This window comes from Oncorhynchus gorbuscha, linkage group LG14, assembly GCF_021184085.1.
Source record: "Oncorhynchus gorbuscha isolate QuinsamMale2020 ecotype Even-year linkage group LG14, OgorEven_v1.0, whole genome shotgun sequence".
Lineage (NCBI taxonomy): Eukaryota > Metazoa > Chordata > Actinopteri > Salmoniformes > Salmonidae > Oncorhynchus > Oncorhynchus gorbuscha.
Window position 1 is genome coordinate 14216766 of NC_060186.1, and position 13757 is coordinate 14230522.

The following is a 13757-nucleotide window of genomic DNA, read 5'->3' on the forward strand; positions in this document are numbered from 1 at the left end:
GAAAACAAGGAGAGAAATAGGGACTCTAATCAGGGAAAAGGATCGGGAACAGGTGTGGGAAGACTAAATGATTGATTAGGGGAATAGGAACAGCTGGGAGCAGGAACGGAACGATAGAGAGAAGAGAGAGCGAGAGAGTGAGAGAGGGAGGGGGAGAGAGAGGGATAGAAAGAGGGAAAGAACCTAATAAGACCAGCAGAGGGAAACGAATAGAAGGGGAAGCACAGGGACAAGACATGATAATTAATGACAAAACATGACAATTCAGTATCAAAAATATGCAAAAATAGAGAAAATTTGAAAGGGGGCCAATACTTTTTCACAGGACTTTTAGATGAAGGAGATTGATACCCACCCAGCTTCTCAATGTGAGCCTCCATCTTCTCCAGCCTCTTGGGCATGTCCTGACCCCTGACCGAGTCATTCTGATGGGCCCTCTGCAGTCTTTCCCCATGAGAATGAACCTCCCGCTTAATGGATGTGATGTAGAGTATTCCAGCGCCCATGGCCAGCAAAGAAGCCAACCCTCGAACCCAGCTTAGCCTCATCGTCCCTCTGCGTGTAAGCGATCAACATGGGAATACAGATCAGGATTTCCTTCCTCTCTCGCTGAGATCCAGGCTCGCCTGAAAGGAGGGAGGGGTGATGTAATAGAAAGTTCCAAGTGAAGTACAGAGAGCAGCAGTCGCAGATAGTCAATCAAAAATCTATTTGTTTTACTAAACAGAGAGAGACCTCCAGCACAGACGCAGAGAACATATCTAACTGGCCTGCTCTGGAAACACCCTTGTATCAGGATGAGGCTTGTAGGAAGTCAAAAGGCAGTGACTTTGTCAGCTGCTACAGAATCACAGTGTTTCACACAATACAATAATAATCAGTATATCTTCTGTCCTTCTACCTTCAGTCTGCAGTCAACCATATCAGCAGTTACGAGTTTAATCCATAACATACAGCCTCTAGTCGTGACCATCAACCCAAGTGTTACAATCAGAACACTGGAAATCACGTGTATTACAACAAACTCTAAATTAAATATGTGACAGACCGGCTCGATTCGGTCTTGTGTTGCAAAAATTGAAATTGTGTTTCTTACATTGGATAAAAGTAGACTTAGAGCTAGAAAATGGTATATCATACACACAAGTTGAGAAACAATGGAGAAGTAATTTGAATGTTGAAAGCTTTGAAAGTTGATAAACTTGTAACCCCAGTTTTGAGAAAATGGCCGTGGAATGGCTTGTTACACCTACTGGAGAGCTCTTCTGTCTGCACCCATTCAACATCTTTCACACCCTCTTAAGCGTCAACCCCACCCATCTCTTTAAGGATTCACATGTGAGGCCAAGCGCTAAACAGTGAATACAGTCGTGTACTAAACAACCAGAGATTTCAAGACTAAAGGCTGGTTCATACTACGTCTATCAACATGTCTGTATACAGTTGTCATTCATTATTACAGGAAACTCACAACAAGATCATTATTTAAGTTAATGGCGAGCTAATTACAGAAAATAGCTTATGGTTCTGAGTGTGACAAAGCAAAAGCCGGGCATTCTACTAGAACAGTGGTTCCCAAACTTTTTATAGTTCCGTAACCCTTCAAACATTCAACCTCCAGCTGCGTACTGCTTCTGGCCCCAGGGTCAGAAGACTGTAAGACTGCCATACACAGACTACACAATACATGTATTTAACATAAGAATGAGTGTGAGTTTGTCACAACCCTGTGTGTGGGAAGTGACAAAGAGCTCTTATAGGACCAGGGCACAAATAATAATATAACAATCAATAATTTTGCGCTTTATTTAACCAGCTTACATATAAAACCTTATTTGTTCATCTCAAACTGTGAATAATTCACCACAGGTTAATGAGAAGTGTGTGCTTGAAAGGATGCACATAACTCTGAAATGTTGGGTTGTATTGGAGAGAGTCTGTCTTAAATCATTTTCCACACAGTCTGTGCCCGTATTTAGTTTCATGCTAGTGAGGGCCGAGGACCCACTCTCACATACGGTATGTGGTTGCAAAAGGCATTTAGTGTCTTAACAGTGCAATTTGCTAAGGCAGGATACTCTGAGCGCAGCCCAATCCAGAAATCTGGCAGTGGCTTCTGATTAAATTCTATTTTCACAGAATCGCTTGTTTCAATTTCGATGAGGCTCTCTTGTTCAGATATCGGTAAGTAGACTGGAGGCAGGGCATGAAAGAGATAACGAGATTTTCAAAACTTCTGACAATGAGTCTGAAAGTCAGGAATGAGGTTCTGACAGTGAGGAGCTGCCCCCCAGCCATTGAGAACCCTGAATCTGAGGACCCCACTGACAAAGTCCCAGTTCCCTTTGAAGATGCTGGTGGTGATGGAGGCAGACCGACAATGGATGAAGTACAGGAGTTCAGTGGTAGTTGGAAGGCTGCCAGCCATTTCACCCCTCCTGGCCCTGCTGTTTGTTTTGATGAGTCCCAGTCTGGAGTTTAACGCCCCTTGCCATTTCCATCTGAGGCCGATTGCTTCAAGTTGTTTCTGACAGAGGATCTGGTGGGAGATATAGCAGAGACCAATCACTATGCCTTGGAGCTACAGGAGAAGAGAGAGCCAGGAGTGGAGGGGGACAACCACAATTAGTGAAATATATTGTCATGTTTTGTCATTAATTATCATGTCTTGTCCCTGTGCTTCCCCTTCTATTCGTTTCCCTCTGCTGGTCTTATTAGGTTCTTTCCCTCTTTCTATCCCTCTCTCTCCCCCTCCCTCTCTCACTCTCTCGCTCTCTCTTCTCTCTATCGTTCCGTTCCTGCTCCCAGCTGTTCCTATTCCCCTAATCAATCATTTAGTCTTCCCACACCTGTTCCTGATCCTTTTCCCTGATTAGAGTCCCTATTTCTCTCCTTGTTTTCCGTTCCTGCCCCGTCGGATCCTTATCTATAATTCACCGTGCTGTGTCTATGTTTTGCCCTGTCGTGTCGTGTTTCCCTCAGATGCTGCGTGGTGAGCAGGTGTCTGAGTCTGCTAGGTTCAAGTGCCTTCCCGAGGCAACCTGCAGTTCTCGATCAAGTCTCCAGTCTGTTCTCGTCTTTACGAGTAGTATTATGCTTTTTGTTTTGTAAAGTTTCTTACTGGATTAAAAACTCTGTTTTCGCCAAGTCGCTTTTGGGTCCTCATTCACCTGCATAACATATATACCTTCCTGGTGATAGTCTTTGTTACGAATCCCTTTGGCCTTGCAGTCTAGAGGGGATGGAAACGAGACCCGTTTATGCAAATCATAATAGTGAAAAAGTAACAATGAGAACGAAAAACCACAGACAACTTAAATCTACCGTCAAACACTCATGGTTTCTTTTTTTTGTTAACCTTTCTTTAACTAGGCAAGTCAGTTAAGAACAAATCCTTATTTTCAATGACGACCTAGTGGGTTAACTGCCTGTTCAGGGGCAGAACGACACATTTGTACCTTGTTAGCTCGGTGGTTTGAACTTGCAATCTTCCGGTTACTAGTCCAACACTCTAACCACTAGGCTACCCTGCCGCCCCTTTATTTCGTAAACACCAAATAAAGCTGGACCCAAGGAAAGAAACACATATCCAATAACACCACTAAATTAGACTAGCCTACTTCAATACAGCTTCTTCAGATTGATGACTGATTGGGGAATGATGATTGCCACCTGTGAGGAGGGGATAAGGAGAGAAAAGAAATACACACACAGGATACATAAACAGGATACCAGTATCCCTAACAGTCCTTCTCATGGGGATAGTAAAGAAGAACTCTGTAAGAGAATACTGGAGCACAGATCCTATGTTTGCAACTCCCTTCTTTGCCACCCTATTTTCCCAAGACTGCATTTCATCAACAATGCTACTGCCATCCTAAATGACCCGTTACACAAAATAGGAAATGTCAACAGCTGGCAGTAAAGTGGCATGACAAACGAGACATCCATGTCCTCTCCACTGTCCATACAGCAACCATGTCGGCCACAGGGTAGGTGGACCACCTGACGGGAGAGAGAAAAATCAAACCAGACTGCGTGCTTGACTATAACCTCAAAATGGGGGCAGTCGATAAGGCAGACATGATAAACAGCTTTATGGAATGCACTCAGAAAACAGTGGTATAAGAAGATATTTTTACATTTTTCCAGGGTAGCTTCAAAATACAACACATGCTAATACTTCTCTGGCGCAATTAGCATTGTTTTCCATAGCTAATAGAAGAATGTAGCAAGCTACCTAAGCATTGAGTATAACACCATAAAGGTTATGAAATGAGTAACTTTACCTCGTGTGTCTACAGTTAAGGAATATACAAAAAAATATTATGCTACAGTAGAAGCAACATAACAGACATGCAGAAACTATTATAACGTAATTAAGGCACTGACTTTGATAGAAACGCACATATCTCCAAAGTTATTATTGATAACGAAAACAACTATGACTGCGATCCAGGCAACAGACGGAAAATGTGAACACGTGTGTGCAGAACGGGAGATGAGCAAATGTCTGCAGGTTTATGTACTCTTGTTTGTATATTTCTGTTTTTTGTATTTGTTGTGTTCATAATTTTTAAAAGTAAAACATTTTTGGGGAGATAATATACGACAATTACTTGAAACAATTGAACATTATGAAACATTGAAGATACCAGGCCTGTTCTTCATAGCAGATTTTGAAAATGCATTTGATAAAGTACGTCTAGAATTTATATATAAATACCTGGATAACTTTAATTTAGGAAAATCTCTTATACAATGGGTTAAAGTTATGTACAGCAACCCCAGATGTAAAACAGTAAATAATGGTTACTTCTCAGAAAGTATTGAAACCCAAAATGCTTCTCCAGTAGATTATTAAGAAAGGCTCATCCTTTGTTCTCAAATGGACTTTTTTCCTTCATATAGATGACAACTTCTCATTACCGACTAATTGAAAATTACATTTTGTTTAAAGTATCGCCCTTTCTTAAACAAGCCATACAAAACGGGTTACACTTTCAGTTTTATCCTCCAGAAAAGTTAGAACAAATATTACAACAAATGTTATACTCTAATATACGGATGAATAAAAAAACATTCATGGAATTAAAAAAAAAAATTGTATTATATTTATTAATGATATTATGAATAGAAACGGAGGAGTTATGTCACATATGCAGTTAACGAAAATATATGGGAATATCTGCTCAATCCAAATTTACATCAAATCAAATTTTATTTGTCACATACACATGGTTAGCAGATGTTAGTGCGAGTGTAGCGAAATGCTTGTGCTTCTAGTTCCGACAATGCAGCAATAACCAACAAGTAATCTAGCTAACAATTCCAAAACTACTACCTTATAGACACAAGTGTAAGGTGATAAAGAATATGTACATAAATATGTATGAATGAGTGATGGTACAGAGCGGCATAGGCAAGATACAGTAGATGGTATTGAGTGCAGTATATACATATGAGATGAGTATGTAAACAAAGTGGCAGAGTTAAAGTGGCTAGTGATACATGTATTACATAAGGATGCAGTAGATGTTATAGAGTACAGTATATACGTATACATATGAGATGAATAATGTAGGGTATGTAAACATTATACTAGGTGGCATTGTTTAAAGTGGCTAGTGATATATTTTACATAATTTCCCACCAATTCCCATTATTAAAGTGGCTGGAGTTGAGTCAGTGTGTTGGCAGCAGCCACTCAATGTTAGTGGTGGCTGTTTAACAGTCTTATGGCCTTGAGATAGAAGCTGTTTTTCAGTCTCTCGGTCCCAGCTTTGATGCACCTGTACTGACCTCGCCTTCTGGATGATAGCGGGGTGAACAGGCAGTGGCTCGGGTGGTTGCTGTCCTTGATGATCTTTATGGCCTTCCTGTGACATCGGGTGGTGTAGGTGTCCTGGAGGGCAGGTAGTGTGCCCCCGGTGATGCGTTGTGCAGACCTCACTACCCTCTGGAGAGCCTTACGGTTGTGGCCGGAGCAGTTGCCGTACCAGGCGGTGATACAGCCCGACAGGATGCTCTCAATTGTGCTTTTGGTGGCAAGCCAAATTTCTTCAGCCTCCTGAGGTTGAAGAGGCGCTGCTGCGCCTTCTTCACGATGCTGTCTGTGTGGGTGGACCAATTCAGTTTGTCTGTGATGTGTACGCCGAGGAACTTAAAACTTACTACCCTCTCCACTACTGTTCCATCGATGTGGATAGGGGGGTGTTCCCTCTGCTTTTTCCTGAAGTCCACAATCATCTCCTTAGTTTTGTTGACATTGAGTGTGAGGTTATTTTCCTGACACCACACTCCGAGGGCCCTCACCTCCTTCTTGTAGGCCGTCTCATCGTTGTTGGTAATCAAGCCTACCACTGTTGTGTCGTCCGCAAACTTGATGATTGAGTTGGAGGCGTGCGTGGCCACGCAGTCGTGGGTGAACAGGGAGTACAGGAGAGGGCTCAGAACGCACCCTGGTGGGGCCTCAGTGTTGAGGATCAGCGGGGTGGAGATGTTGTTGCCTACCCTCACCACCTGGGAGCGGCCTGTCGGGAAGTACAGTACCCAGTTGCACAGGGCGGGGTCGAGACCCAGGGTCTCGAGCTTGATGACGAGTTTGGAGGGCACGATGGTGTTAAATGCCGAGCTGTAGTCGATGAACAGCATTCTCACATAGGTATTCCTCTTGTCCAGATGGGTTAGGGCAGTATGCAGTGTGGTTGAGATTGCATCGTCTGTGGACCTATTTGGGCGGTAAGCAAATTGGAGTGGGTCTAGGGTGTCAGGTAGGGTGGAGGTGATATGGTCCTTGACTAGTCTCTCAAAGCACTTCATGATGACGGAAGTGAGTGCTATGGGGCGGTAGTCGTTTAGCTCAGTTACCTTAGCTTTCTTGGGAACAGGAACAATGCTGACCCTCTTGAAGCATGCGGGAACAACAGACTGGGATAGGGATTGATTGAATATGTCCGTAAACACACCAGCCAGCTGGTCTGCGCATGCTCTGAGGGCGCGGCTGGGGATGCCGTCTGGGCCTGCAGCCTTGCGAGGGTTGACACGTTTAAATGTTTTCCTCACGTCGGCTGCAGTGAAGGAGAGTCCGCATGTTTTAGTTGTTGGCAGTGTCAGTGGCACTGTATTGTCCTCAAAGCGGGCTAAAAAGTTATTTAGTCTGCCTGGGAGCAAGACATCCTGGTCCGTGACGGTGCTGGTTTTCTTTTTGTAATCCGTGATTGACTGTAGACCCTGCCACATACCTCTTGTGTCTGAGCCGTTGAATTGAGATTATACTTTGTCTCTATACTGACGCTTAGCTTGTTTGATTGCCTTGCGGAGGGAATAGTTACGCTGTTTGTATTCGGTCATGTTTTCAGTCACTTTGCCCTGATTAAAAGCAGTGGTTCACGCTTTCAGTTTCACGCGAATGCTGCCATCAATCCACGGTTTCTGGTTTGGGAATGTTTTAATCGTTGCTATGGGAACGACATCTTCAACGCACGTTCTAATGAACTCGCACACCGAATCAGCGTATTCGTCAATGTTGTCGTCTGACGCAATACGGAACATATCCTAGTCCACGTGATGGAAGCAGTCTTGGAGTGTGGAATCAGATTGGTCGGACCAGCGTTGAACAGACCTCAGCGCGGGAGCTTCTTGTTTTAGTTTCTGTCTGTAGGCAGGGATCAACAAAATGGAGCCGTGGTCAGCTTTTCCGAAAGGAGGGCGGGGCCGGGCCTTATATGCATTGCGGAAGTTGGAATAGCAATGATCCAAGGTTTTTCCAGCCCTGGTTGCGCAATTGATATGCTGATAAAATTTAGGGAGTCTTGTTTTCAGATTAGCCTTGTTAAAATCCCCAGCTACAATGAATGCAGCCTCCGGATATATGGATTCCAGTTTGCAAAGAGTCAAATAAAGTTCGTTCAGAGCCATCGATGTGTCTGCTTGGGGGGGAATATATACGGCTGTGATTATAATCGAAGAGAATTCCCTTGGTAGATAATGCGGTCTACATTTGATTGTGAGGAATTCTAAATCAGGTGAACAGAAGGACTTGAGTTCCTGTATGTTGTTTTGGCCACACCACGTCACATTAACCATAAAGCATACGCCCCCGCCCTTCTTCTTACCAGAAAGATGTTTGTTTCTGTAGGCGCGATGCGTGGAGAAACCAGCTGGCTGCACTGTCTCCGATAGCGTCTCTCTGGTGAGCCATGTTTCCGTGAAGCAAAGAACGTTACAGTCTCTGATGTCCCTCTGGAATGCTACCCTTGCTCGGATTTCATCAACCTTGTTGTCAAGAGACTGGACTGTAAGGGATTTCTTCCATTGACGGAGAGGCGGACCAAAGCGCAGCGTGGTTGTTTTGATTCATGTTTTAATAAGTCACTTCAAATGAACAAACTAACAAAAACAAGAAACGTGAAAACCCAAAACAGCCCTATCTGGTGCAAAACACAGAGACAGGAACAATTACCCACAAACACACAGTGAAACCCAGGCTACCTAAGTATGATTCTCAATCAGAGACAACTAATGACACCTGCCTCTGATTGAGAACCATACTAGGCCGAAACATAGAAATACCCCAAAACATAGAAAAACAAACATAGACTGCCCACCCCAACTCACGCCCTGACCATACTAAATAATGACAAAACAAAGGAAATAAAGGTCAGAACGTGACAGGACATTGGCGAGGAGAATGCAAGGGAGTGGTGCACGATGTGCCCGTCTCCGGAGTCTGACCAGAAGACCGCTTCGTTTTCCCGTTTTTCGAAGTCGTTTTTTGGGGTCGCCGGCTGGGATCCATTCCGTTGTCCTGGGTGAAAGGCAGAACACAGGGTCCGCTTCGCGAAAGTCATATTCTTGGTCGTACTGATGGTGAGTTGACGCTGCTCTTATGTTCAGTAGTTCTTCTCGACTGTATGTAATGAAACCTAAGATGACCTGGGGTACCAATGTAAGAAATAACACGTAAAAAAACTAAAACGTTTCCTAGGAAGCATAGTTTCCTAGGAACGCGAAGCGAGGCGGCCATCTCTGTCGGCGCCGGAAGTACATCCAACTGATTGCAGCACTACCACAAAAATGAAGGAAGCGAGTGGAAAAGGGAGAAGGTAGGAAACTTGTTTGCCTGCCATATATTAAAGATACAAATTGGTTGAAAGGAACTGGCTTAAATAGAAACAGGTTGCAAAATAGATGGGAGGAGATTTTTGATGTACCAATTCCACGGCACATGGTTTATGAACTGGTACAAAAAACTACACATGATTCAACACTTAGAGTTTTTCAATTTAAATGATTATATAAAGTTCTTGCAACCAACAGAATTCTATATATATGGTGAATGCAACAATCTCAGCTCTGTAGATTTTGCTGCGAAGAGACCGAATCAAATCGATCATTCATTCTGGTATTGCCCCTATGTAGCTTGTTTCTGGTCACAGGTTCAGGAATGGTTAAAAAAATCACAACATGCACTTAAAATTAACCTAAAGCAGTGTTGGGCGATTTGGAAAGCCATAGTCAATCAATAAATAATATAATAATACTTGTGGGAAAGGTTTTCATCTTTAGCTCACAATCTGTGGATAATATATGATAAGGTATAAAAAAAAGTAAAACATCACAGCACAATTGAAAAATACTGTATATGGCACATGGAAACCAAACGAGGGTGGTCTATGGTGATTAGTGGGATGGGCTGAGGGTGGCTGAGGGGTGGGATTAAAGAGCTTATGTTTGATAATATATAATTGTTATGTGACTGCTTTATATAAAAGTACCATGTATGTCAAATGTATGTATATGTAGCAAAGTAGCTGTAAAAAAACTAAGATATTTGTCCTTTGAAGAGGGGGTTGGTGGAGGTGTTAAAAAAAGGACACTTGTAGTATAACTCCATGGCAGGAACCAAAGGCCTACAATTTGGGATGTCTACTCTTACTAAGGACTTAAAATTGGCGATGATGTAGTGTCCCCATGAGTGACAGAACACTAAGCCAATCACATCGCAATGTTGGCCTATATTCCATGAGACTTTTGGGGGGAAAAACATGCAGGGCTTGACATCAACCTGTTTATCCACTTGTCCGTCAGAAAGGGAGGTGACTGAAAATATTGTTATATTGTTTGATGCAAGAAACCCCTTTCCAAATTAAATGTATTATTATTTCCATACCATTATTACAGAGAATAAGACAAATTATTCTACGCTCTGCTTATTGTCTACTTAGCTTTTTCAAGCCTGTCTCAAAATACAACGCTGCCCCGTTAAGAAACGAACAAAGCTCTTTACCTGACCTTCTTTTCAAAGATGTCTAGAAATGTATATGTTTTGTGCTCTTGTAGGAAGTAATCCCTCCCCTATTGTTCACAACAAATGATCTATAACAGGGCTAATAACTCACTAACTAGCAAAAGATATGAACACAATGTGCACACTTGGCTACATACAGCTCTCGCTTTGATCTCAAAACAAGTGCATCTACTCACAACCGCTCATGTTGTTAACAGAGTCCAGTTCAATGCAAATGGCACAGATCCATACATGGCAATTGTCTATTTGCATATAGGCCTACTGCAGCTCTGATTGTTTATGCCCCACCGGTCTGTGTAGAGTACGGGCTGAGTAGTGTGTGTCAAATAGAATCCTACTCCGATGCGTTCTGCCGACAACAATCTCTTGCATAGGTCATTTTGTTTCGGTATGTTGCATTGAAAGTGTCTAAAATTGCATTGACTTGATCACAGTTGCCACATTAAAGGCAAATGTTGATAGTGTTAACAGGGAGAACTACAACAGTGGTCATCAACGTTTTCTGAGTCAAGGTCAATTTGAATCAAAATGCAAGCCGAGATCTACCTCTCAGATTAGTTTTTACATAACTTAAAAAATGTAAGCCAGTAACCAATTAAAAACAGTACTGTAGCAATGAGGTTTAGGCAGTACGCTATAGGCCCAATACATTATCACCGCATATTGGCTTTGCTGCCAATGCATTGTTGTTCAAGACATTTTTTAAAATTATATTTCAAAATTTGAGGTAGGCTGTATGATCACAGAGGTAATAGATCTGTTGTAATATTACTTGTGAAGCACAGCTGAGCGGGCATACATTTAAATCATTTGGTTTTTATTTGTGTTTTACTTGGCTGATGGTGCCTTCATTTGATGGTCAGTCTCAGCAGAGGGGAGAGCAGCGGACTGAGGGTCAGCCTCTCAACATCCCTCCGCTCTCTCTTTCCTCCACTGACACTGACCAAAAAGGGACACCGTCTTCCAGCTGATGGCGAAACTCAAGTCGCACCACATTATTTCTGCCTCATGCACAAATTCATGTTGTTACTCCTATGAACAGAGAAAGTGTAATATTCCTGGATATTGAAAAATACCCAAGCTGCTAATAATAACAACGCAAGCCTATAGGTTTCACTTTCCTACTCATTCATTACTGCTGCAGTGCTTGTTGCAGTGCTGAGTGGAAATAGGAAGAACGCACATTTTCTGTCTTATAAAAGTGTTGAATAGAGTGCTGACAGTGTTGAGTAAGAACTTAAACATGAACTCACTCATAAAAACAGCATGTCTTTGCTGTATTCGTTGACAGTCTCTCTGTAGTCATAGTTTTAGACATTTTCAAATCTCACAGTATCAACTTTGTGTAGCTTTCTTTTATGGCTGCTATGTTACAGCAGACACGGTCATCTGAGCCATCCGATGAGCCAGCAGTAAGCCTAATGCACGTGATTTCTTCTCTAGGCCCACCGGGAAGGCACAGTTTGTACCTTCAGACACATGAAATGGTCCAAAATGGCAACAGTTGGTCTACCTGGCAGGTGCGGGTGCATCTTCCGCCAACAGCCCGAGACAAAAAGAAAGAAGAACACAAGGCTTTATCATAGTTTTTTTTACAGAAATAGTTGTCGATCGACTAGGAATACCTTGTCGATTGGTCGCGATCGACCATTTGGTGACTAATGCTCTAGAGTGAAGTTCAATCTCGTGCTTCTCTCTGTGGGCTGAGCAGTCCTGGGGAGCTGTGTGTCAATCTCTTGCTACTGCGTGCATGGGCACTCACACAGTTTAGAGGGAAGATTGCACTTAACACTAATTGCCCCTGTATGTCACTCCGGATAGAAGCGTCTGTTAAATTACTAAAATGTAAAAGACTTAACTTCTCATAGCTTGGGGGCAGTTTTTTGACGTCTGGATGAGAAGCGTGCCCAAAGTAAACTGCCTGTTACTCAGGCCCAGAAGCTAGGATATGCATAATAATAATAATAATAATAATAATAATAGGTAGATTTGGATAGAAAACACTAAAGTTTACAAAATTGTTAAAATAATGTCTGTGAGTATAACAGAACTGACATGGCAGGCGAAAACCTGAGGAAAATCCATCCAGGAAGTGAGATTTTTTTCAATTTTCAATTGAATGCCTATACAGTATCTAATGGGTTTGGACCCAGATTGCAGTTCCTATTGCTTCCACTAGATGTCAACAGTCTTTAGACATTGTTTCAGGCTTGTTTTCTGAAAAATGAATTTGAATGAGAACTTTTTGTCAGTTGACTGCGGAAGAATGCAGAGCTAGTTTGCGCTCGTGACCGATTGCGCGCCCTTCTTTGTTTTTCCTTTCTATTGAATACGCTATTGTCCGGTTGAAATATTATCGATTATTTAGACAATTGATAACCTGATGATTAATTATTAACATCGTTTGACATGTTTCGACAAACTTTACCGGTACTATTAGGATGTATTTGTGATAAGGTGCTTCTCGGTGAGAGGTGTAGGAGTAAGGCGCAGGAGAGCAGGGGAGAATCAGAAACCCGTGCCAACCCACGGAGGAACAACCACAGTTCCGACACTTACATACACGTGCCTAAATAGTGAAAACAATAAACATCAAAGATAATCGAGCGCAAATACACACAAGCTTAATCCCGCACGAACTAAGGCAGGCAACAGGTGGCATATATACACACAGAAATAAATGCAAATGAAACCAGGTGTGAAAAGGAACACAGACAAAACAACCAGAAAAGGAAAAAGGGATCGTTGGCGGCTAGTAAACCGGCGACGCCGAGCGCCGCCCGAACAGGGAGAGGAGTTACCTTCGGTTGAAGTCGTGACAGTATACATCTACATGTTTTGACCGCCTTTGAGCTAGTGGATTACTGAACAAAACGTGCCAACTAAGCAGAGTTTTTGGGATATAAAGAGGGACTTTAACGAACAAAACAAACATTTTTGTGTAGCTGGGACTCTTGTGACTGCAACCATATGAAGATCTTCAAAGGTAAGTAATTAATTTTATCGCTATTTCTGACTTTTGTAAGTCCTTTACTTGGTTGTAAAATGTTTGTGTGCTTTTGTAAGAGGGGCGCTGTCCTCAGACAATCGCATGGTATGCTTTCGGTTTAAAGCCTTTGTGAAATCTGACAAAGTGGCTGGATTAACAAGACGTTCATCATTAAGCCGATGTATAACACTTGTATTTTCTATGAATGTTTATTACGGGTTAATCATCTCGAAGAGTAAGGCTTACATGTTCGTAAAAAGAGAAGTGCAACTTTTTCATGCATGCAGTGCATTTCCTTAGGCCATGTGATTGATGCTGACGTTCTCCACACAGCCCCATCGAAAGTGACAGTCATTGTAGAGGGACCTGCTCCCGAGAATGTAAGCCATCTGAAGTCATTCCTGGGCCTCCTGAACTACTACGGAAGTTAATCAAAAAGCTGGCATGAGTTAATGA